We start from the raw sequence: 25,282 nt of genomic DNA on the forward strand, positions 1-25,282 counted from the left end.
TCATTGAAGAGAATGTATGAGTCTATGTCTGAATGGACAGCATATATAGGAAAATTTTGAGGTTTTTCTTCACTGCTGACCATGTACTTCATTAGTGTTTCTCTGTACAGTCTTTTTGGTTGCCCAAATACAGAGATGGTGGCATATGACATGTCTAATTGTAGGGAACCTTGGAGTTTGGCTCCCCATGATCTTGATAACAACATTCCATACTTAGGTGGGATATCAGCAACTACCACATCCATTAGGATTGTCTTGTTTGGGTATTGAACTAGAGACACACATAAGTCTTTTATGAGACCTAGACACTTGACTTGGCTGGAGTCAAAGGAAAACAGATCCTTGTATGGTCTTGTTATGTCTAAATTCAATCTCTCCATGACTGCTTTTGGCATAAGATTGTGAGAGGCACCTGAGTCAAACATTGCATTATGTAGTACTTTGTCATGAATATGTAAACTGACATAAAAAGGCAGTACCCCTGTGACTACTGTTTTTCCATCCACTTCTGGGCCAAACAGGAGTTCTGGGGTGTCATCCAGTACATTGACATCATCTTTGTTGCTAGTGAGTTGTAGGGACCTTTTGATTTGCAATTTATAGCTGTCATGCTTGGCTAATTCCGAGAGAGGAATAGCTATTTTTATTTTGCTAATTTCTGTTTCAAGATCAAAAGGTTTTTCAGACTGGGTTTTGGGGTTATAGGTGACAGTTCTTTCCTTGTTCATTACATCTTCTTCTTGATTTTTATTTTGTCTTTGGGATTTATCCTTCTTAGCCATCTCTTGAGGAGTAATATTTGAATTAGGATGAGAAGATGAAGTGTCCAGAGACTGCTGTCTTGAGGACAGTGGTTCAGTGATCTCTTCAACAATCACTTCTTTGGTAGGTAAGTGTAGTTGGTCACTAGGTTCTGTGACTATAACTCTTTCAGGCTGCTGATTATCCTTTTTCTTTTCAGGCTGGTTGACATTCACAGTTCTGCTCCTCAGCTTGTATTGTTTATGGACTTCATAAACAGCAGTGTCATAGCCTTGTTTAAAGTCAAAGGATTCACCTGATTTAGTTTGGAACAGTTTGATTTCCTCATCCTCATGATCTTCTTGTGTTAAGAAAACTTGACTTTCACCATCCAGCCCTATTAAATTAATCTCAGGATCTTCATTGGGCTCTGCTGATGTGGAAGTTTCTGCATAATTTTCTTGGAAAGGGGGTCTGATTTCTGGATCAGGGTTGGCCCTGCCAACATTCGGGTTTGGATTTCTCCTAAAATTTGGATTCCTAGGAGGATTGTTTTGTGGTGCTTCCCATGATGCTTTTCTTTCAACTGATTCCACCCTATCACCCAATCTTTTCATGCTATTGAGTATGGCATCAAGCTTTTGGTCAAAGGCTGTGGGTTCTTCTTTGTATATGCTTCTCTTTTCTAACCTTGCCCTGTTTCTTTTGGCAATCAGGTTTGCTTCTACTGTGACAGCAGCCTTCTGGGCGTCTTCAAAGGTCTCAGGTTCTCTTTCCTTCAACTGATATGCCATGTCAGAATCAAATCCATCAGGGAACTTGTACAAGGCCAAATCAGGAGGAGGTCTTAGGTTTTGTGGTATTGCATTGTACACATTGTTGAATCTGGCACAATACTCCAGAACGGTCTCTTGAGGACCTCTCTTGATTGTTTCATATTCACCAAGTATGTGCAGGGGATCTTTCTTCTTCTCCCATCTGGTAGTGAAGGCCTGATAAAGCTCATCAGGGGTCTTGATAGTAGTTGCAACAATTGACCTAAACCAGGTTCTAACATCACCTGTCAGGCTTTGGACAAAAATTCTCATCCTCACACTGTCATCATCTATCTCATAGTTTTCAAAGTGATCTTGCATCCTCTTAGCATGTTGAATAGCAGAGTAAGGGCCAGTGGAGTCAAAATATGTGATTTTGGTTTGGTAATCCTGGGGCAGAGCTGCAGGATTAGCAGGTAGCTGCAAGGGTGCATACCTATTTGCCATATTAGGAGGGTTGAATGTATTAATAGGTGCTGCTGGGATAATAGGAACAGTGGGTACCACAGGGGTAACAGGTGAAGCTGAACCTAAAGTGTGGTTCAAGGGGGTATGTGCAGTGGATGAAGATGGGGGAGGAGAACTTTGAGATGTAGATGGTGAACTAGGGGAACTTGGAACAGAACGAAAGAGGACTTTAAGGGGAGTAGAAAGGTTAGGAAAGCCTGTAACTGAGGTCAAAATAGCAGGCTGATCCTGCCTTTGTTGCTTCCTAATGTTTCTAGGGATGGTATTCGGATTATCAACAATGATGGGTGGATTTGGGTCAGGATTAGCCCTAGTATGCCGTGGATTTTTCTTAGGAGCCAGTTTCTAACTGTTTTTGGGATTTTGTGGGAAATTTTTATATCTGAAGGGACTGGATGAAGATTTTTGGAATGATTATGTATTCTCAGAGCTAAGATGAAGATTCCCTAAACAAGCTCCTCCCTAAACTGCTAATGTTATACAGAAACAGATTCAAGGCCTCTTGACTTATTTCAGGCTTGATAGTAGCTATATGGAAGACATATAGTAATTAAAATCTCAATCGTCCCCAGCGGAGTCGCCAATTATGTTAACACCCAGGTTGTTCCCTATGACTCCCAAGGGAATACGGCCGGGGTAACCACTAACCAATCTTTGGATCACAGTTTCTAGCCAAACTGTGATCAGAGAGGGCTCTCTCTTTATGATTTGTCTCTGTTATGATGGTGTTTTAGGCTAGCTGTTATGCTCTGGTTTTGGTTTATGTTTGGTTGAAGGATTTCTTTCAGGTCTTATGATGTAGAGTTTAGATAGTGAAATACCATTGGGCAATGGAGTCTGGAGCTGTGAAATGACTTGATATACAGGATTGGTGTTGTTCAAACTGCAGGGCCTATTGTGTATTTTAGACAAACAAAATTAGCTTAAATGGTGATGTATGTCAACCAATAGAAAGCAATTAAGAATTTTCTATTAAGTTGGTGAGGTGAAAGTGAACACACTGCACAGGAGCATAACTTGAATTCCTGTGACAAAGGCCACTGTGAAAGGTGTATTCTGAAAGTGCAGCAATTAAGAATTACACTTATCTAGATTACAGCTGAAGAAAACATTCATAAACAACACAGATTGAACTCAGGGTACTCAGTGAATAAATCCTGAAAGTTATTCTTTTTCCTTGTTGCTTAGTATTGAAAATCAGATAACATATATGGATTTAACAAACAACTAATTAACAGAGAGAGTTACAGAGACTTATTGTATGGTGAAATACACAGGAATCCAGCAGTCATCAACAGACACCAGAACGCATTCAACACTTCAGAAATCCGAGAAATTCCATCACTTTCTTTATTTGACTTCAGAAAGGATTACAGCATAAGAATTTCTTTAGGAGAAATCAACAACAACCCTTGCAAGCTCATGCGAAGGGGACTTTATAGCAATGCTTATACAAAATATCTCAGGTATTGAGTCATCTGAGAGAGAAAATATCTTCATAAATGCGTACAGAAAGTAGGAAAAGAAGTTATTGTAACTTTGAATGCAGCATAAATGCTCTTTATGTCTGTCAGAGGGTAATTTGACCTTTGGAGGTCATTGAGTCGGTTGAGCCGTTTTGCTTTAACGCTGAATGATGCGTCTTTATTTCTTGCTGCGCTGTATTTTCTCGGCCCTGCCACCTGTAGTCTTCTTTTTCTGCTTTGTTGGCCGATGCATCTGCTGAGTTGGCTCAACTTTAATCCATCATGCATGCTGATCTTGTTGAACTGTGTTCTGCATGACACCTGATACTCTTTAAGAAACAAAATTGTTAAGTGGCTCCCTGTTTACAAAATCTTTTGTATTGCATTTGTCCACCATTCTTGCGTAGGGAGTTGATGCCTGAGAATAGCATCCATTGTCTCCTCTGCCTCTGTGTATTTGAAGAAATTGGGAGCTACCCCAAACAGGTGATTGATCTCATTCATTATGAAAAACAGATTCTCTACTCTGTTGTAAAGAGACTGTCCTGTGGCTGGCCCTGTTTCCTCTGAGGTGCTGGGCTTATCATTGATCTGGCTGGTGGCAAATGTATTGACCCTTTTAGCATATTGGTCATGTGTGAATAATCAGCCTGGGTTCTTCTTTCCAATGTCTGCACAAAGTTTCTCAGTGTGAGAACCCTTTTAACCATTTGGATAGTGTCAGTTCTGTTTGTAATTCCCATGGCAGTTAACTGGGAACTTGTTCTGTGGTTAAGTACATTGATCATTCTGGTGGCCACTTCAGGCATACTGCCCAATTGAGCTCTTGATCTGTGAATCTCCCTCTGTGCCTTTGGGATGAGCTCTAGTTGCTCATGGATAGTTTCAATGTATGGCCATTGCTCATTGATAGATTTACCAATGTTAGCCCATAGCACTACTTTCAATTCAGCCACCACTTTATCTAACTTGAGATCATTCTCTAGCTCTTTTATTTTGTTTTTTAGGGCTTTCACCTCCCTTTCTTTCTCTGCCACAGTTTGTTTGGATTTATCATATCTATCATTGATTTTAGCCAAAGAATCTTTGGCTGAATTGAGCTCCAACATTTGAGCTTCCAGGACTTGGATTTCGTTCTTCAGCTTTTGCATATCTAGGCTTTGGGCCTGCTCTGTAGTTGTTGGCGCTGCTGAAGTAGATGTTGTCATTTGCTCGGTCTGTTGAGGAGGAGGGGCAGTGATAGGAGCAGTTTCCTCCAGATTGATGATCTGTGGAGGAGGCTGAGAAGTCTGCCCTTCTTCTCTTTGTTTCAGAGATGCCTGTAATGCTGCCTTTGCAGCCTCTGATTCTCCCAACTTCTCTTGTGCTTGGACCAGCTGTTTATAAATGGAGATTAATAAATCTGTGGTGTCCTTCTCATGCCTTTGTTGGGCTACCTCATCTGTCTGAGGGTGAATGGTAGCTGGGATCTTGATTTTCTTTCTCATGGCAGCCATGTCAGCATCCCTTAGCTTCAAGATTTCCTGTATCCCTGAAATATCTTTGGGATCATGCCCAATTTCGATGATTATGTCTTCAAGGGACCTTATTCTGTTGTCCTTCGCCTGGGATGATGCCTTCTCCAATTCCAGTTGAGAGGCTGTGGCATTGAGGCTGCTCTTTAGCTTATAATTTTCCAATGTTTCATCTGCTAAGGAGGCATACACCATTTCACCAGTCTGTTTATGCAGTTCAATTTTGTCCATTGGGTGTATGTCTTTGGCCATGACCTCCAGGTTGGTCCTGAGGTAATCTGAGGCAGATTGGGGCTGCAGTGCTGTAGGCATAAAATGACTCATGATCATTTTGCCTTCACCTACATCAAAGGCAGACATAAGTCTCTGCTGATTAGAAGGAGCCATGTTTAGCAGATGATTGTACAGTTGTACTTTGATAGGCTCATTCCTCCTTTTGATGTCTATAAATTGTTGTTTGATGCTCACTTGTCCTTCTTTTTGCTGGCTGGAGGAGCTGACCTCCCCTCCCATAGCCCTGTCCTGTTCCTGCTGGAAGGAACTTGCTGAAGCTTCTCTGCTGGGTGGGCCCATGCCCAATGCCTGTCTTATTGCTATGTCCTCCTCAGAAAAATCATTTAATCTTTGTCTCTTTTCTCCCTGGTTGATAGATGAAGTGAGGGGAGTTTCTCTATCCCTTTTTCTGCTTAAGTCCTCCTTTTGAGGAGTTTGGAGGACCGAGGCATCGGTGGTGACTTCTGGCCTAGGAGGGACTATGTTCTGAGCCTGTTGCTCAGTGGAAGTTGGAGTATTAATTACTCTCTCCTGCTGTAAGGGCTGCTGACTGTCATGTTGCCCTTCTTCTTGCTGCAGATCTTGTTGCTGTTGTTGCTCTGCCTGCTGCTGCCCTCCTTTATCTGTTTGCTCTTGGGTCACTGGAGGTGACTGCTCCTTCTCCTGATGTGTCTGCTCTGTTTCCATTTGCTTTTCTTTGCCTCTGCTGGATATATTCTCAGTAGCCTTGGTAGTTTGCTGCTTGGCAGTTGTGGAGGATTCAGCTGCTCCCGTTTGTGTGCTTGGAAGTGTGAATACCTGTGAACAAAGCTCAAGGTCAGCCATCTTCTTTAGATTCCTTAGTGCCCTGTTGTTCAGCTCTTCTTGTGACAAGGGCTCTTCTAAGGTCCCTCTCCTCCATTTGTCTTGGTTTGCATACTTTTCAATGTGAGGGATATTATGGTGATCATAGGCAGATAACTTATATTTGAGCCTCCTCGTAGTTATGAAATGATTAGGGTCATAGGGAACCCATAGGAAACTGGTTTGCAGGCCAAGGGCCTCAAGCATTCTCTCTGCTTCCCTCCATCCTTGCTCCCTCTCATTATAGATAAAATGGCCAAGTTGGCTTTTGACCTTCAACTGTGCTTTTTTACCTTTTCCTGAAAAGTGAAGCACATCAACTCTGCCAAATTGCCTAAAGTACTCTAGGGCAAATAGCCTCATAGGCACATACTTGGGTAGTTTGAAAGGAGGTAGATCACACCCATATATCCTGATGACAGTGTGGTTTTGGTAGAAGTACCAATCCCCAATGCTATAAGCTTTTGACAGCTGAAGAATCCTTTGCATATCATCAGTGAGTCTTGGAGGAGGTGAGCTCATCAGCATTGCCATAGCTGGATGGATGAACAGATCCATGAATTCACAGTAAGTGTATGGAGACTCAGGTCTGATGTGGAAGATAGAAGACCAATAGACCACTGATCTAGGATTGCCTTGGGCATCCATTCTTTTGATTGAAAAGTGAAACTTCTCATGTTGATGGTACAAGATCAAATGGTAAATGTAGGAGGTGTATCTGAACATCCTATCCCTCCTTAAATTCATCAATTGCTCATGAATCTTGTCTGATATGTAGGTGGCATAGTCATAGCAGATTGGTGACTTGCCAGGAGCAAACATAAGCATCATTACCAGCACAGTTGAATCAATATGCTCAATTGAACTGTATCCCAAGATGGGAGAAATCATATCTGCAAGGTCTCTGCCCAGTTCATTGAGATATACATGAAGAATTGGAGGGCCCATCACAATCTTAGTTTTGATGTATAATTGATTAAATTTAACAATTTGAGCATCTGTGAGTTTATCCCCTTGTTTTATCAGGTTTACCAGTGACAGAGGAACCAACTTCTTCTGAGGGTTGAAGCAAAGCATGTCTCTGATAGCTTGAGGGGTAACATAAAAAAGTACTGAACCAGATGGGTCAACAACAGCCCTCTGAGAGACATCATATTGTTCAGCACAGAGGTGGATTAGCTCAGGGAACTGGTTGACCTGAGGGAGTTTGAAAGTAGGGATGGAAGACTCCCATAAGCCCAATACATCTGTCCCATTTTCATGCTTGGTTTTCAACTCATTCAACAGATGAAGGTGGAATTTGCTGCTCATAAGCTTCTCTTCTGTAATTTGGTAATCCATATCTGCCAAGGCTTGCCATTTCAAGTTCTTTTGAGGGGCATTCAGAGGTTGAACATTTAGTACTACAGGTGTCTCCATTGCACAGGAGGATTTTGAATTAAGTGCAAAATGATTTTGATTGAGCAGGACAGTACAGAGGAATGCCTCTGTACCAGGGAGGTGAAATTATCAGGAACAGAGAGTGGTTCGAGGAAATAGCAGTTGAAATACTATTTATAGTGCAACTAGGACCAATGTTTGGCCTTTCCTTGTCTCTCTCAGTGGTTGAATTTGGTTTAAATGAGTCTGCCGCGATTGCGCAGACAGAACTTAGTTTTTTAATGAAATGTAGGTAAAACAAGGCTCGGCTAGTGTTTTTGGAATTCACAATTGTAAATGGGGTGCTTGCAGAGGGAAATTGCCGGTGAAATTGTGAGTTTCCTCGTTCCTTAAGCTCTCTGAGTAATTTTATAGACAACTGCAGGCGTACGGAGGACAGAAGATGAAAAATACCTGGTAAACAGCGAGCAGAGGTCGCGTATGCGGGCAGGATTGGTACTCTGGAGGTCTCCTTGGTCGTTTTAGCAGGTTGGCGGAGTTCAGAACGTAAATATCATGCAGCAGAGAGAATAGCAAATAAACGAAAAGAACGTAAAAACCGATATTTTGGCCAAAATATGGACCTTTTGGCAATTTGGCGCCTTTTTGTGATGACGTCAGCATGACGTCATTGGTGGGGTCAAGGTTGGATGACGTGAGCTGACGTCATCGGGTGACGTGGCGAGATGCTATTGGTCCATGGGGGACGGTGCGGTGGCAGCCACGTCGGCGGATGGTCGGGCGCAAGGGTTGACGTGTCGGCATGGTGGCAGTGACGTGAGGTGACGGGGAGCTGACGCAATATAGGTGGGATGAGGGAAACCGGAAACCGTCGGCGGTTTCATATCGCACCGCTTACGGTACGGGGGAGGTATGTGTCAGGCGTACCTCCGATGAATGGTGGTGGAGACGCGTGGCTACCGAATGACGTACCCAAAATACGGCCATCGGAAGATAACTTTCGGATGGGAGATCCGCTCCGATGCAACGATGGTCGTCAGATCTGGGGGGTCTGATCGGACGGCTATCGGGGAACTGATGTGACCGGGGAATAAGGCGGGTAAACAGCGGACGTCGGAACAACTCCGCTGCGAATAGAGCCGTTGGATCTTCAATCTTTTAATCGGACGGCTGTCGGGAGGACGAAATAGTCAACGGATATGGTGGGGGGCGGGGATTATTTAATGATTATTTTCGGCATATGTGCATAAGCGGAGAACATTGGACTTATGGGTTTTGTGAAATTTTTGTGACTACGCGCCCGATCTTTGAACTTTGGGTAAGGGGGAATAAGTGGGTTTTGATGTATTTTAGCAATTTTGAGCGGGTAAAGGTAGAAACAAGGTTTTATAGGTTTTATGTGTAAATGGGGGCCAAAAGTGAGAAAATGGATTTAAAAGGGGAAAGAGGGTTTGGCTTAGGCTTGTCAAAATGACCAGATGTCATTTGATCCCTAACATAGGACTTATTGGCTATAATGCCAAAGGGGGGGGGTATTTATACAGAATTTGGGGTTTATACACCATGGTGTTTAATACTAGTAGGGGAAAGGTGATATAGGGATTTACATAGTAAAGTTAGAGTTAATATGGATGGGGGGTGATCAAAGGGGGAAAGCATTGAATTTGTTTGCAAAACACTTGGTTTAAAGAGTAGATCAAAATGAAAAGATTTTTACACAAGAAATGTGGCTTTTGAATGAACAAGAACCACCATGAAACCATGATCTTCCTCCATGAATCTCAGCTCATAAGGGGATGTTAGCAATGAAAAGAAAGGGGGGAGGAGGGAGGTTAGTCATGCTCCTTGTTGTAACTTGATGAAGATGAACACCTTGTCAATTGATAGACTTTGCCTTGGTAAGCACAGTTAACACATCTGCAATGGTAAAGATAACCTTTCTGCAACCCCAACTACTTACCCAACTACTTGCCTAGCATTTTTTATTTCTTCTTAGAGGGTGCACTTGGACTTGCAGACCCTTACTTGCCTTTTCTTTTCTTTGGCTTTTTCTTTGTTATTTCTATCTACTTCTACCCTTATCTCCTCCAAGGTCCCAGATTAAGCTGTTGGGAGCCTTTTCTTCTCTACCTGAACTACTTGTCTGCCAAGATTAAACAGTTTGGACAGACTCCTTTCTCTATTCTACAACTGCAAATTTAAACCATGGAATGATCCAGATTAAGCTGTTGAATCATCCATCAAAATTTGAAACTCATACCAAGCTATAAGCATAGATTGAGTTCTCTTGGAAATATGTGATCTTTGAGTCATCAAAGCAGAACAAATTTGGACCTTCCATAGCCAATCATGAAATATGAAACCTATTGGTATAGGTATCTAACAGTGGCTCCACATGGGGATGGTTTTTCTTTTGAAAGACCAAGAACAGCAGGTCAGAATGCCTTGGTCTTCTACTACTTTTATGAACTTGGAGTTTTGCTGCTCTGAATTGCCCAAATTGTGTGCTCTTCTTCTTGGTAGACCTCTAATTCTATTTATCTTCGCTGGCAGTCAATAAACTTGAACAAAACTGCATTATTACAATCTAAACAGAAAATCATCTATACAGTTGGGTATGTACAATGGAAGCCCATGCTGTACTTATGGGTGGTATTCAAAATAGTGCTTCAGCATCTTGCCATTCACAGGACCTTCATCCAAGTCAGTTTCACTAAGACTTTTTAGGAAGTAAGTGTTGTTACCTTGTACTGCTTGGACAGCAAATGGTCCTCTCCATAAGGAATCAAATTTTCCATGTTTTCCTTTCTCTTCTCTTCTTGCATTCCACTTGAGGACTTTATCACCAATATTGAAATCTTCTGCTTTGGTTCTTCTGTCAAAGGCTTTCTTTAGTTTTTCTTGTAATACCTGAACTCTGCTGAAAACTTGATCTCTGGTTTGATGCAGACAAATTATCTGATTGATCCTTCTTTGCATATTATTTGGTTCAGCTTGGCTTTCTTGAAGAAGCTTCATAACAGGCACTCCTAGTGAAGAGGGGAATTTGGCCTCTAATCCATAAACCAATTCATATGGGCTGGTCCCAATTGATCTCTTGGTTGTTAGTCTATCTGCCCATAAGGCATTGACTAGTTTCTTGTGCAAGTTCTTTTTGTTCTCTTCCAGCACCTTCTTTATAATATTTACAAGGCTTTTGTTTGATGATTCAGCAAGGCCATTTCCTTGGGGATAGTATGCAGTAGAATGGCCCAAAGTAATATGAAATTTGTGACAGAAATTCACCATTTTCTTGGATCTGAAGGCAGCAGCATTGTCTGTAATAATTTTATCAGGGCAGCCAAATCTAGCCAGTATGTTGTTCTCCAAGAACTGAATGATTATTGAATCATTTGCTTGTCTGCATGGGGCAACTTCAATCCATTTAGTGAAGTAGTCTGTGGCTGTTAAGATCCATCTATGTTGGCCTGAAGATGAGGGATGAATTTCCCCAATGAAATCCAATCCCCATTGTTGAAAAGGTCTCTCTGTTGCAACAGGCCTTAAAGGAAGTGGCAGCAGTTGTCTCTTTCCCTCAAACACTTGGCATTTATGACATGATGTGATAAATTTCTTGACATCAGAGAACATGGTGGGCCAGTAGTAACCGGCCCTCAGTATCTTATCCACAGTGGACTTCCAGTACAAGTGTCCACCGCAGTCTCCTGCATGAAACTCTTGCATGATATTGTTAGTTTCATTTTCAATTAAACAGTGCAGCAATATACCTTCATGGTTTTTCCAAAGCAGATTGCCATCCATCACACAAAATCTTGATGTTTTCATTTTCAAGAACCTACACTTAGTTTTGGACAGTCCTGGGGGAGCACACAGGTTTTGTAACACATAACAGATATCAGAGTACCAGGGGGATTGTTCAAAGGCTACATTGATCTTTGGAGTCGCCAGCTCGGTTTCACTGTCCAGCTGATTGATGTCTAAGGCTTGAAAATTTGTTTCTGTCATTAATTTGGCCAAGCCTTGCCCTTTTATTAGTTTTGTAGGTTTTATCTCAATGTCAAATTCCAAGATACTGGCAATCCATTTTCCTCTTCTGCCTTCTAAATTTTCTTGGGTGAGAATGTCTTTGACAATAGGACTTGGCACATATGCTTTGACATGGGAATAAAGGATATAAATCCTAAAGTCTTTGATTGCTTTGACTAAAGCATAAGCTTGTTTTTCCATGATTTGATACTTCAAAGGTGCATCTCTGAGAGCTTTGCTAAAGAAAGCAATTGGCTTTTCATTTCCTTGGTCATCCTTTTGTAATAAAACAACTGCAATAGTATGTTGGGAAGCAAAAGAGAAAATAATAAATTCTCTGTCAAACTGAGGATTGGTCAAGACTGGGGTCTGGGTAAGGGCCAATTTTATACCTTCAAATGCTTGATTGGCTTCAACAGTCCACTTCACTTTTGAATCCTTTTTCAGCATGTTATTTAATAATCTTGTTAGCTCTGCTAGGTTTGGGATAAACCTTCTCAAGAAATTGATTTTTCCCAAGAATCCTTGTAATTCTTTGACATTCCTTGGGTGAGGCATTTGCAGGATAGCTTGTATCCTATCTGGGTCAATTCTAATGCCATCCTTTGAGATGATGTGTCCTAAGAGCTTGCCTTCTTCTAAACCAAAGAGGGATTTCTTAGGGTTCAAGGAGATTCCATATTTTCTGCATTTTAGGAAGATCTGTCTTAGATGTTTTATATGTTCTTGGTCTGATTTTGAAAAAGGTGTTAGGTCATCTAGATAAATGACTAAAAAGTCATGAATCTCCTTTGCAAAAGCAATGTCCATTGCTCTTTGAAATGTTGCCCCTGCATTTTTCAAGCCAAAAGGCATCTTTACATATTTGAAAGTTCCCCATGGAGTTGTAAATGCTGTTTTGTCCTGATCATCAGGGTGAACTAAGATCTGGTTAAAACCGGAAAATCCATCCAGTAATGAGATCCTTGAGGCCCCTACTACCCTTTGAAGAATGTGATCCATCTTGGGTAAGGGGTAGTTATCTTTTAAGGATACTTGGTTTAGATTCCTTAAGTCCACACACAGCCTGATCTCACCTGTCTTTTTTCTTGTAGGGACTAAGTTGGAAATCCATTCAGAGAATCTGATTGGTGCTATGATGCCTGCTTTGAACATCTTATGTACCTCTTGTTCCATCGCTGGTAGAAGCATAGGATTGATTCTCCTCAGTTTTTGTTTAAAGGGCTTTTGATCAGGTTTGAGAGGGATGGTGTGTTGGATTACAGAGGTGTCATAGGACTTTAGGTCCTCATAGCTCCATGCAAAAACATCCTGGAACTCTTTGAAGAGGTCAATGTATTTTGGCTTTTGGTCAGGAGGTAAGGAAGCAGATAATTTAATTATCTTGGGTTTGTCAATTGTACCTATGTTGCACTCTTCAATGGCTGCATTCAGGGGCTGCATTTTTGGCTTCCTGGGAATATCATTTGAATCAAAGATGTCTTCTAGTGGGGTTAGGCCTGTTGGTAGAAAATTGTCCTTTAGCTCAATGATCTCAGTTTCAGCATTGGACACTCCTTCTTCCCAGTCAACTTGTTGAATTTGCTGGATGTTTTCTATATTGAAAATAGTTGGATTCAGCATTTGCTTTGCAGTCCTAGGTGATATTGGCTGAGCAGTCTGTTGAAACTGTATTTGTGATGGACTTGCTCCATTAAATATTTGTGATTGACTTGCTGTCTCATTGTCAATATTTAATCCTGCAAATTCTTGCTGCAGAGTTAAAAACTGGTTTATTTGCTTGTCATCCTCAAATACTTGCCAATCATTGATGTTGTTTGGAATAGAGGGTCTGTGTTTTACTTCAGCTGTGAAACAATGGTGGGGCTCAAAGGGCAACTTGCAGGTACTTGCAAAGGTGGCTAAACTATGAGCATGCAGATTTTGGGTTCTGGGAATTTTAGTAATTTGGAATTCAGAAAAAAAGTTTAGTACCTCAGCAACAGCAGACCTATAAGTCCTTAGTCTTTTGTCATTGGTGACAAAGTTTCCTTTCACTTGTTGGATAACTAAATCTGAATCTCCCATGATTGAAACTCTGGCAGCTTGTAAGAATTTTGCCAACTTGAGTCCTAGTAAAAGAGCTTCATATTCTGCCATGTTATTAGTACATCTGAAATTCAATCTATAGGCTCTGCCTTCTGCATGACTATTTTCTTTATTGTGTACCCAAACTCCAGCTCCTGCCCCTAGTTTGTTGACCGAGCCATCAAATTCAAGGAACCATAGAATATCTTGTTGGGGAGGAGGTTTTATGATCTGTTCATGGGCTGGTAATGTGAGTAGCAATTGTGGTTTTTTCTCTAGCTTGGCTTCTAGGACAGTCTCATCATTTAATTGGATGTTCTTGACATTTAAGGCAGCAGCACTATCAGGTGTTTGTTTGACTGTTGTTTCATGGGTGAGACTACTCTCATTTGCATCTTCCTCCTGTATGAATATCTTAGTTTCAACTTCACCTTTTGAGGGAGTAGTTGTATCATTGAAGAGAATGTATGAGTCTATGTCTGAATGGACAGCATATATAGGAAAATTTTGAGGTTTTTCTTCACTGCTGACCATGTACTTCATTAGTGTTTCTCTGTACAGTCTTTTTGGTTGCCCAAATACAGAGATGGTGGCATATGACATGTCTAATTGTAGGGAACCTTGGAGTTTGGCTCCCCATGATCTTGATAACAACATTCCATACTTAGGTGGGATATCAGCAACTACCACATCCATTAGGATTGTCTTGTTTGGGTATTGAACTAGAGACACACATAAGTCTTTTATGAGACCTAGACACTTGACTTGGCTGGAGTCAAAGGAAAACAGATCCTTGTATGGTCTTGTTATGTCTAAATTCAATCTCTCCATGACTGCTTTTGGCATAAGATTGTGAGAGGCACCTGAGTCAAACATTGCATTATGTAGTACTTTGTCATGAATATGTAAACTGACATAAAAAGGCAGTACCCCTGTGACTACTGTTTTTCCATCCACTTCTGGGCCAAACAGGAGTTCTGGGGTGTCATCCAGTACATTGACATCATCTTTGTTGCTAGTGAGTTGTAGGGACCTTTTGATTTGCAATTTATAGCTGTCATGCTTGGCTAATTCCGAGAGAGGAATAGCTATTTTTATTTTGTTAATTTCTGTTTCAAGATCAAAAGGTTTTTCAGACTGGGTTTTGGGGTTATAGGTGACAGTTCTTTCCTTGTTCATTACATCTTCTTCTTGATTTTTATTTTGTCTTTGGGATTTATCCTTCTTAGCCATCTCTTGAGGAGTAATATTTGAATTAGGATGAGAAGATGAAGTGTCCAGAGACTGCTTTCTTGAGGACAGTGGTTTAGTGATCTCTTCAACAATCACTTCTTTGGTAGGTAAGTGTAGTTGGTCACTAGTTTCTGTGACTATAACTCTTTCAGGCTGCTGATTATCCTTTTTCTTTTCAGGCTGGTTGACATTCACAGTTCTGCTCCTCATCTTGTATTGTTTATGGACTTCATAAACAGTAGTGTCATAGCCTTGTTTAAAGTCAAAGGATTCACCTGATTTAGTTTGGAACAGTTTGATTTCCTCATCCTCATGATCTTCTTGTGTTAAGAAAACTTGACTTTCACCATCCAGCCCTATTAAATTAATCTCAGGATCTTCATTGGGCTCTGCTGATGTGGAAGTTTCTGCATAATTTTCTTGGAAAGGGGGTCTGATTTCTGGATCAGGGTTGGCCCTGCCAACATTCGGGTTTGGATTTCTCCTAAAATTTGGATTCCTAGGAGGATTGTTTTGTGGTGCTTCCCATGATGCTTTTCTTTCAACTGATTCCACCCTATCACCCAATCTTTTCATGCTATTGAGTATGGCATCAAGCTTTTGGTCAAAGGCTGTGGGTTCTTCTTTGTATATGCTTCTCTTTTCTAACCTTGCCCTGTTTCTTTTGGCAATCAGGTTTGCTTCTACTGTGACAGCAGCCTTCTGGGTGTCTTCAAGGGTCTCAGGTTCTCTTTCCTTCAACTGATATGCCATGTCAGAATCAAATCCATCAGGGAACTTGTACAAGGCCAAATCAGGAGGAGGTCTTAGGTTTTGTGGTATTGCATTGTACACATTGTTGAATCTGGCACAATACTCCAGAACGGTCTCTTGAGGACCTCTCTTGATTGTTTCATATTCACCAAGTATGTGCAGGGGATCTTTCTTCTTCTCCCATCTGGTAGTGAAGGCCTGATAAAGCTCATCAGGGGTCGTGATAGTATTTGCAGCAATTGACCTGAACCAGGTTCTAACATCACCTGTCAGGCTTTGGACAAAAATTCTCATCCTCACACTGTCATCATCTATCTCATAGTTTTCAAAGTGATCTTGCATCCTCTTAGCATGTTGAATAGCAGAGTAAGGGCCAGTGGAGTCAAAATATGTGATTTTGGTTTGGTAATCCTGGGGCAGAGCTGCAGGATTAGCAGGTAGCTGCAAGGGTGCATACCTATTTGCCATATTAGGAGGGTTGAATGTATTAATAGGTGCTGCTGGGATAATAGGAACAGTGGGTACCACAGGGGTAACAGGTGAAGCTGAACCTAAAGTGTGGTTCAAGGGGGTATGTGCAGTGGATGAAGATGGGGGAGGAGAACTTTGAGATGTAGATGGTGAACTAGGGGAACTTGGAACAGAACGAAAGAGGACTTTAAGGGGAGTAGAAAGGTTAGGAAAGTCTGTAACTGAGGTCAAAATAGCAGGCTGATCCTGCCTTTGTTGCTTCCTAATGTTTCTAGGGATGGTATTCGGATTATCAACAATGATGGGTGGATTTGGGTCAGGATTAGCCCTAGTATGCCGTGGATTTTTCTTAGGAGCCAGTTTCTAACTGTTTTTGGGATTTTGTGGGAAATTTTTATATCTGAAGGGACTGGATGAAGATTTTTGGAATGATTATGTATTCTCAGAGCTAAGATGAAGATTCCCTAAACAAGCTCCTCCCTAAACTGCTAATGTTATACAGAAACAGATTCAAGGCCTCTTGACTTATTTCAGGCTTGATAGTAGCTATATGGAAGACATATAGTAATTAAAATCTCAATCGTCCCCAGTGGAGTCGCCAATTATGTTAACACCCAGGTTGTTCCCTATGACTCCCAAGGGAATACGGCCGGGGTAACCACTAACCAATCTTTGGATCACAGTTTCTAGCCAAACTGTGATCAGAGAGGGCTCTCTCTTTATGATTTGTCTCTGTTATGATGGTGTTTTAGGCTAGCTGTTATGCTCTGGTTTTGGTTTATGTTTGGTTGAAGGATTTCTTTCAGGTCTTATGATGTAGAGTTTAGATAGTGAAATACCATTGGGCAATGGAGTTTGGAGCTGCGAAATGACTTGATATACAGGATTGGTGTTTGTTCAAACTGCAGGGCCTATTGTGTATTTTAGACAAACAAAATTAGCTTAAATGGTGATGTATGTCAACCAATAGAAAGCAATTAAGAATTTTCTATTAAGTTGGTGAGGTGAAAGTGAACACACTGCACAGGAGCATAACTTGAATTCCTGTGACAAAGGCCACTGTGAAAGGTGTATTCTGAAAGTGCAGCAATTAAGAATTACACTTATCTAGATTACAGCTGAAGAAAAACATTTATAAACAACGCAGATTGAACTCAGGGTACTCAGTGAATAAATCCTGAAAGTTATTATTTTTCCTTGTTGCTTAGTATTGAAAATCAGATAACATATATGGATTTAACAAACAACTAATTAACAGAGAGAGTTACAGAGACTTATTGTATGGTGAAATACACAGGAATCCAGCAGTCATCAACAGACACCAGAACGCATTCAACACTTCAGAAATCCAAGAAATTCCATCACTTTCTTTATTTGACTTCAGAAAGGATTACAGCATAAGAATTTCTTTAGGAGAAATCAACAACCACCCTTGCAAGCTCATGCGAAGGGGACTTTATAGCAATGCTTATACAAAATATCTCAGGTATTGAGTCATCTGAGAGAGAAAATATCTTCATAAATGCGTACAGAAAGTAGGAAAAGAAGTTATTGTAACTCTGAATGCAGCATAAATGCTCTTTATGTCTGTCAGAGGGTAATTTGACCTTTGGAGGTCATTGAGTCGGTTGAGCCGTTTTTCTTTAACGCTGAATGATGCGTCTTTATTTCTTGCTGCGCTGTATTTTCTCGGCCCTGCCACCTGTAGTCTTCTTTTTCTGCTTTGTTGGCCGATGCATCTGCTGAGTTGGCTCAACTTTAATCCATCATGCATGCTGATCTTGTTGAACTGTGTTCTGCATGACACCTGATACTCTTTAAGAAACAAAATTGTTAAGTGGCTCCCTGTTTACAAAATCTTCTGTATTGCATTTGTCCACCATTCTTGCGTAGGGAGTTGATGCCTGAGAATAGCATCCATTGTCTCCTCTGCCTCTGTGTATTTGAAGAAATTGGGAGCTACCCCAAACAGGTGATTGATCTCATTCATTATGAAAAACAGATTCTCTACTCTGTTGTAAAGAGACTGTCCTGTGGCTGGCCCTGTTTCCTCTGAGGTGCTGGGCTTATCATTGATCTGGCTGGTGGCAAATGTATTGACCCTTTTAGCATATTGGTCATGTGTGAATAATCTCCCTGCGCTGTTCAGTAAGCCGGGGAGTCCTCTGCTTTCCAACACTTGAAATTTTTCCAGAAACTTGTTCACCTCAGTCTGCATATCCTGGGTTCTTCTTTCCAATGTCTGCACAAAGTTTCTCAGTGTGAGAACCCTTTTAACCATTTGGATAGTGTCAGTTCTGTTTGTAATTCCCATGGCAGTTAACTGGGAACTTGTTCTGTGGTTAAGTACATTGATCATTCTGGTGGCCACTTCAGGCATACTCCCCAATTGAGCTCTTGATCTGTGGATCTCCCTCTGTGCCTTTGGGATGAGTTCTAGTTGCTCATGGATAGTTTCAATGTATGGCCATTGCTCATTGATAGATTTACCAATGTTAGCCCATAGCACTACTTTCAACTCAGCCACCACTTTATCTAACTTGAGATCATTCTCTAGCTCCTTTATTTTGTTTTTTAGGTCTTTCACCTCCCTTTCTTTCTCTGCCACAGTTTGTTTGGATTTATCATATCTATCATTGATTTTTGCCAAAGAATCTTTGGCTGAATTGAGCTCCAACATTTGAGCTTCCAGGACTTGGATTTCGTTCTTCAGCTTTTGCATATCTAGGCTTTGGGCCTGCTCTGTAGTTGTTGGCGCTGCTGAAGTAGATGTTTCCGTTTGCTCGGTCTGTTGAGGAGGAGGGGCAGTGATAGGAGCAGTTTCCTCCAGATTGATGATCTGTAGAGGAGGCTGAGAAGTCTGCCCTTCTTCTCTTTGTTTCAGAGATGCCTGTAATGCTGCCTTTGCAGCCTCTGATTCTCCCAACTTCTCTTGTGCTTGGACCAGCTGTTTATAAATGGAGATTAATAAATCTGTGGTGTCCTTCTCATGCCTTTGTTGGGCTACCTCATCTGTCTGAGGGTGAATGGTAGCTGGGATCTTGATTTTCTTTCTCATGGCAGCCATGTCAGCATCCCTTAGCTTCAAGATTTCCTGTATCCCTGAAATATCTTTGGGATCATGCCCAATTTCGATGATTATGTCTTCAAGGGACCTTATTCTGTTGTCCTTCGCCTGGGATGATGCCTTCTCCAATTCCAGTTGAGAGGCTGTGGCATTGAGGCTGCTCTTTAGCTTATAATTTTCCAATGTTTCATCTGCTAAGGAGGCATACACCATTTCACCAGTCTGTTTATGCAGTTCAATTTTGTCCATTGGGTGTATGTCTTTGGCCATGACCTCCAGGTTGGTCCTGAGGTAATCTGAGGCAGATTGGGGCTGCAGTGCTGTAGGCATAAAATGACTCATGATCATTTTGCCTTCACCTACATCAAAGGCAGACATAAGTCTCTGCTGATTAGAAGGAGCCATGTTTAGCAGATGATTGTACAGTTGTACTTTGATAGGCTCATTCCTCCTTTTGATGTCTATAAATTGCTGTTTGATGCTCACTTGTCCTTCTTTTTACTGGCTAGAGGAGCTGACCTCCCCTCCCATAGCCCTGTCCTGTTCCTGCTGGAAGGAACTTGCTGAAGCTTCTCTGCTGGGTGGGCCCATGCCCAATGCCTGTCTTATTGCTATGTCTTCCTCAGAAAAATCATTTAATCTTTGTCTCTTTTCTCCCTGGTTGATAGATGAAGTGAGGGGAGTTTCTCTATCCCTTTTTCTGCTTAAGTCCTCCTTTTGAGGAGTTTGAAGGACCGAGGCATCGGTGGTGACTTCTGGCCTAGGAGGGACTATGTTCTGAGCCTGTTTCTCAGTGGAAGTTGGAGTATTAATTACTCTCTCCTGCTGTAAGGGCTGCTGACTGTCATGTTGCCCTTTTTCTTGTTGTAGATCTTGTTGCTGTTGTTGCCCTGCCTGCTGCTGCCCTCCTTTATCTGTTTGCTCTTGGGTCACTGGAGGTGACTGCTCCTTCTCTTGATGTGTCTGCTCTGTTTCCATTTGCTTTTCTTTGACTCTGCTGGATATATTCTCAGTAGCCTTGGTAGTTTGCTGCTTGGCAGTTGTGGAGGATTCAGCTGCTCCCGTTTGTGTGCTTGGAAGTGTGAATACCTGTGAACAAAGCTCAAGGTCAGCCATCTTCTTTAGATTCCTTAGTGCCCTGTTGTTCAGCTCTTCTTGTGACAAGGGCTCTTCTAAGGTCCCTCTCCTCCATTTGTCTTGGTTTGCATACTTTTCAATGTGAGGGATATTATGGTGATCATAGGCAGATAACTTATATTTGAGCCTCCTCGTAGTTATGAAATGATTAGGGTCATAGGGAACCCATAGGAAACTGGTTTGTAGGCCAAGGGCCTCAAGCATTCTCTCTGCTTCCCTCCATCCTTGCTCCCTCTCATTATATATAAAATGGCCAAGTTGGCTTTTGACCTTCAACTGTGCTTTTTTACCTTTTCCTGAAAAGTGAAGCACATCAACTCTGCCAAATTGCCTAAAGTACTCTAGGGAAAATAGCCTCATAGGCACATACTTGGGTAGTTTGAAAGGAGGTAGATCACACCCATATATCCTGATGACAGTGTGGTTTTGGTAGAAGTACCAATCCCCAATGCTATAAGCTTTTGACAGCTGAAGAATACTTTGCATATCATCAGTGATTCTTGGAGGAGGTGAGCTCATCAGCATTGCCATAGCTGGATGGATGAACAGATCCATGAATTCACAGTAAGTGTATGGAGACTCAGGTCTGATGTGGAAGATAGAAGACCAATAGACCACTGATCTAGGATTGCCTTGGGCATCCATTCTTTTGATTGAAAAGTGAAACTTCTCATGTTGATGGTACAAGATCAAATGGTAAATGTAGGAGGTGTATCTGAACATCCTATCCCTCCTTAAATTCATCAATTGCTCATGAATCTTGTCTGATATGTAGGTGGCATAGTCATAGCAGATTGGTGACTTGCCAGGAGCAAACATAAGCATCATTACTAGCACAGTTGAATCAATATGCTCAATTGAACTGTATCCCAAGATGGGAGAAATCATATCTGCAAGGTCTCTGCCCAGTTCATTGAGATATACATGAAGAATTGGGGGGCCCATCACAATCTTAGTTTTGATGTATAATTGATTAAATTTAACAATTTGATCATCTGTGATTTTATCCCCTTGTTTTATCAGGTTTACCAGTGACAGAGGAACCAACTTTTTCTGAGGGTTGAAGCAAAGCATGTCTCTGATAGCTTGAGGGGTAACATATAAAAGTACTGAACCAGATGGGTCAAAAACAGCCCTCTGAGAGACATCATATTGTTCAGCACAGAGGTGGATTAGCTCAGGGAACTGGTTGACCTGAGGGAGTTTGAAAGTAGGGATGGAAGACTCCCATAAGCCCAATACATCTGTCCCATTTTCATGCTTGGTTTTCAACTCATTCAACAGATGAAGGTGGAATTTGCTGCTCATAAGCTTCTCTTCTGTAATTTGGTAATCCATATCTGCCAAGGCTTTCCATTTCAAGTTCTTTTGTGGGGCATTCAGAGGTTGAACATTTAGTACTACAGGTGTCTCCATTGCACAGGAAGATTTTGAATTAAGTGCAAAATGATTTTGATTGAGCAGGACAGTACAGAGGACTGCCTCTGTACCAGGGAGGTGAAATTATCAGGAACAGAGAGTGGTTCGAGGAAATAGCAGTTGAAATACTATTTATAGTGCAATTAGGACCGATGTTTTGCCTTTGCTTGTCTCTCTTAGTGGTTGAATTTGGTTTAGATGAGTCTGCCGCGATTGCGCAGACAGAACTTAGTTTTTTGATGAAATGTAGGTAAAACAAGGCTCGGCTAGTGTTTTTGGAATTCACAATTGTAAATGGGGTGCTTGCAGAGGGAAATTGCCGGTGAAATTGTGAGTTTCCTCGTTCCTTAAGCTCTCTGAGTAATTTTATAGACAACTCCAGGCGTATGGAGGACGGAAGATGAAAAATACCTGGTAAACAGCGAGCAGAGGTCGCGTATGCGGGCAGGATTGGTACTCTGGAGGTCTCCTTGGTCGTTTTAGCAGGTTGGCGGAGTTCATAACGTAACTATCATGCAGCAGAGAGAATAGCAGATAAACGAAAAGAACGTAAAAACCGATATTTTGGCCAAAATATGGACCTTTTGGCAATTTGGCGCCTTTTTGTGATGACGTCAGCATGACGTCATTGGTGGGGTCAAGGTTGGATGACGTGAGCTGACGTCATCGAGTGACGTGGCGAGATGCTATGGGTCCATGGGGGACGGTGTGGTGGCAGCCACGTCGGCGGATGGTCGGGTGTAAGGGTTGACATGTCGGCATGGTGGCAGTGACGTGAGGTGACGGGGAGCTGACGTAATATAGGTGGGATGAGGGAAACTGGAAACCGTCGGCGGTTTCATATCGCACCGCTTATGGTACGGGGGAGGTATGTGTCAGGCGTACCTCCGATGAATGGTGGTGGAGACGCGTGGCTACCGAATGACGTACCCAAAATACGGCCATCGGAAGATAACTTTCGGATGGGAGATCCGCTCTGATGCAACGATGGTCGTCAGATCTGGGGGGTCTGATCGGACGAGTATCGGGGAACTGATGTGACCGGGGAATAAGGCGGGTAAACAGCGGACGTCGGAACAACTCCGCTGCGAATAGAGCCGTTGGATCTTCAATCTTTTAATCGGACGGCTGTCGGGAGGACGAAATAGTCAACGGATATGGTGGGGGCCGGGGATTATTTAATGATTATTTTCGGCATATGTGCATAAGCGGAGAACATTGGACTTATGGATTTTGTGAAATTTTTGTGACTACGCGCCCGATCTTTGAACTTTGGGTAAGGGGGAACAAGTGGGTTTTGATGTATTTTAGCAATTTTGAGCGGGTAAAGGTAGAAACAAGGTTTTTATAGGTTTTATGTGTAAATGGGGGCCAAAAGTGAGAAAATGGATCTAAAAGGGGAAAGAGGGTTTGGCTTAGGCTTGTCAAAATGACCAGATGTCATTTGATCCCTAACATAGGACTTATTGGCTATAATGCCAAAGGGGGGGGGTATTTATACATAATTTGGGGTTTATACACCATGCTGTTTAATACTAGTAGGGGAAAGGTGATATAGGGATTTACATAGTAAAGTTAGAGTTAATATGGATGGGGGGTGATCAAAGGGGGAAAGCATTCAATTTGTTTGCAAAACACTTGGTTTAAAGAGTAGATAAAAATGAAAAGATTTTTACACAAGAAATGTGGCTTTTGAATGAACAAGAACCACCATGAAACCATGATCTTCCTCCATGACTCTCAGCTCATAAGGGGATGTTAGCAATGAAAAGAAAGGGGGGATGAGGGAGGTTAGTCATGCTCCTTGCTATAACTTGATGAAGATGAACACCTTGTCAATTGATAGACTTTGCCTTGGTAAGCACAGTTAACACATCTGCAATGGTAAAGATAACCTTTTTGCAACCCCAACTACTTACCCAACTACTTGCCTAGCATTTTTTATTTCTTCTTAGAGGGTGCACGTGGATTTGCAGACCCTTACTTGCCTTTTCTTTTCTTTGGCTTTTTCTTTGTTATTTCTATCTACTTCTACCCTTATCTTCTCCAAGGTCCCAGATTAAGCTGTTGGGAGCCTTTTCTTCTCTACCTGAACTACTTGTCTACCAAGATTAAACAGTTTGGACAGACTCCTTTCTCTATTCTACAACTGCAAATTTAAACCATGGAATGATCCAGATTAAGCTGTTGAATCATCCATCAAAATTTGAAGCTCATACCAAGCTATAAGCATAGATTGAGTTCTCTTGGAAATATGTGATCTTTGAGTCATCAAAGCAGAACAAATTTGGACCTGCCATAGCCAATCATGAAATATGAAACCTATTGGTATAGGTATCTAACACTCTACATGTTTGGATTGTATCTATGTGGTCACATGAGGCATGGAAACATCAATTAGACATAATGGTTGAAATCCCAGACCCACTTGAAATGGATTATGAGCATTCTAGCTATGGAGAGATTTATTATAGCTATGTTGTACATGTGGAAGGATCTCATCCTAGGCTCATGGATTCTTAGAGATGTACATATGGAGTATGTGCATTGCCATCTTGTTGATGACCTTTTTCTGGTCATTAGGTTTGGGATGGAATATTGTCGACTTGGTGAGCTCGGTGTCTAATAGTGTCCATAGGATTGACCATAATTTTCTTAGGAATTTTACATCCCGATATGATATAATGGTCTATGGGATCCCAAAATGTACTTTCACTTGTTTGAAGAAGAGTTTAACATTGTCCTTTGTTGTGATACTCTTCTTGTAGGCCACCAATATAGACATCTTAGAAAATTTTTCCACGACCACAAAGATGCAGGCATTACCATGCTTGGTGATGGCACATGCGGTGTAGGACCTAAAAATATTTTCCAACATCCTATCTAAGCTTTGGTTAATAAAGATACTTCCATAGTATGACCATATTTTTCTCGACACCGAAGTGTCTTGCAACTCGACTGTAGTGCGCCTCCCAAATTAGCTTGCACCCTCACTTGAAGGAACACAAAGGTGACCTCGATAGCATAATAATGCCTCCCATAGTTGGACATTTGGAACTTGATTTCCATCCACTAGAATTTGGTATGTGGTGGAAAATCTAGATCATTTTTGTACATTTGTAGTCATCCAGAGGTCTCGTGGCCACAAGAGTTGAGAACAGTAGTCAGTGCTACAACTAGCGGTTCACTGAGGCAATCTATAACATGATTGGTGCTTCCCCTTTTGTATTTAATGTTCAAATGGAATTGTTGGAGATATGTAGACCACTTCTAATGGAAATTTCTCTGTAACTTCCCTTGTGTCTATATAAAATTAAGAGGTCGGTGATTTGTGTTGGTGACCGTATCCTTCCCTATAATGTAATGTTTTCATTTCCAACAATCTTGCATCATAGATTAACTCTCTTTATCATAGGTGGGGTATTTCTGAATTGTATTGGAAAGTGTCTCACTATGGTAGGGCACTAGATGCCTATGATTGGTGAGGAATATACCAATAGCATAGTGTGAGGCGTCTGTCTCAATTTCAAATGGATCTTTCAGGTTTGGCAATGTTAGTACACGTGCAGAGAAAAGGTGATGCTTTAGCTCAATGAACTCCTTATGTTG

This window comes from Pinus tabuliformis, chromosome 4_2 (assembly GCF_031772625.1).
Source record: "Pinus tabuliformis cultivar Carrire ecotype Pingquan chromosome 4_2, CPIR1, whole genome shotgun sequence".
NCBI lineage: Eukaryota > Viridiplantae > Streptophyta > Pinopsida > Pinales > Pinaceae > Pinus > Pinus tabuliformis.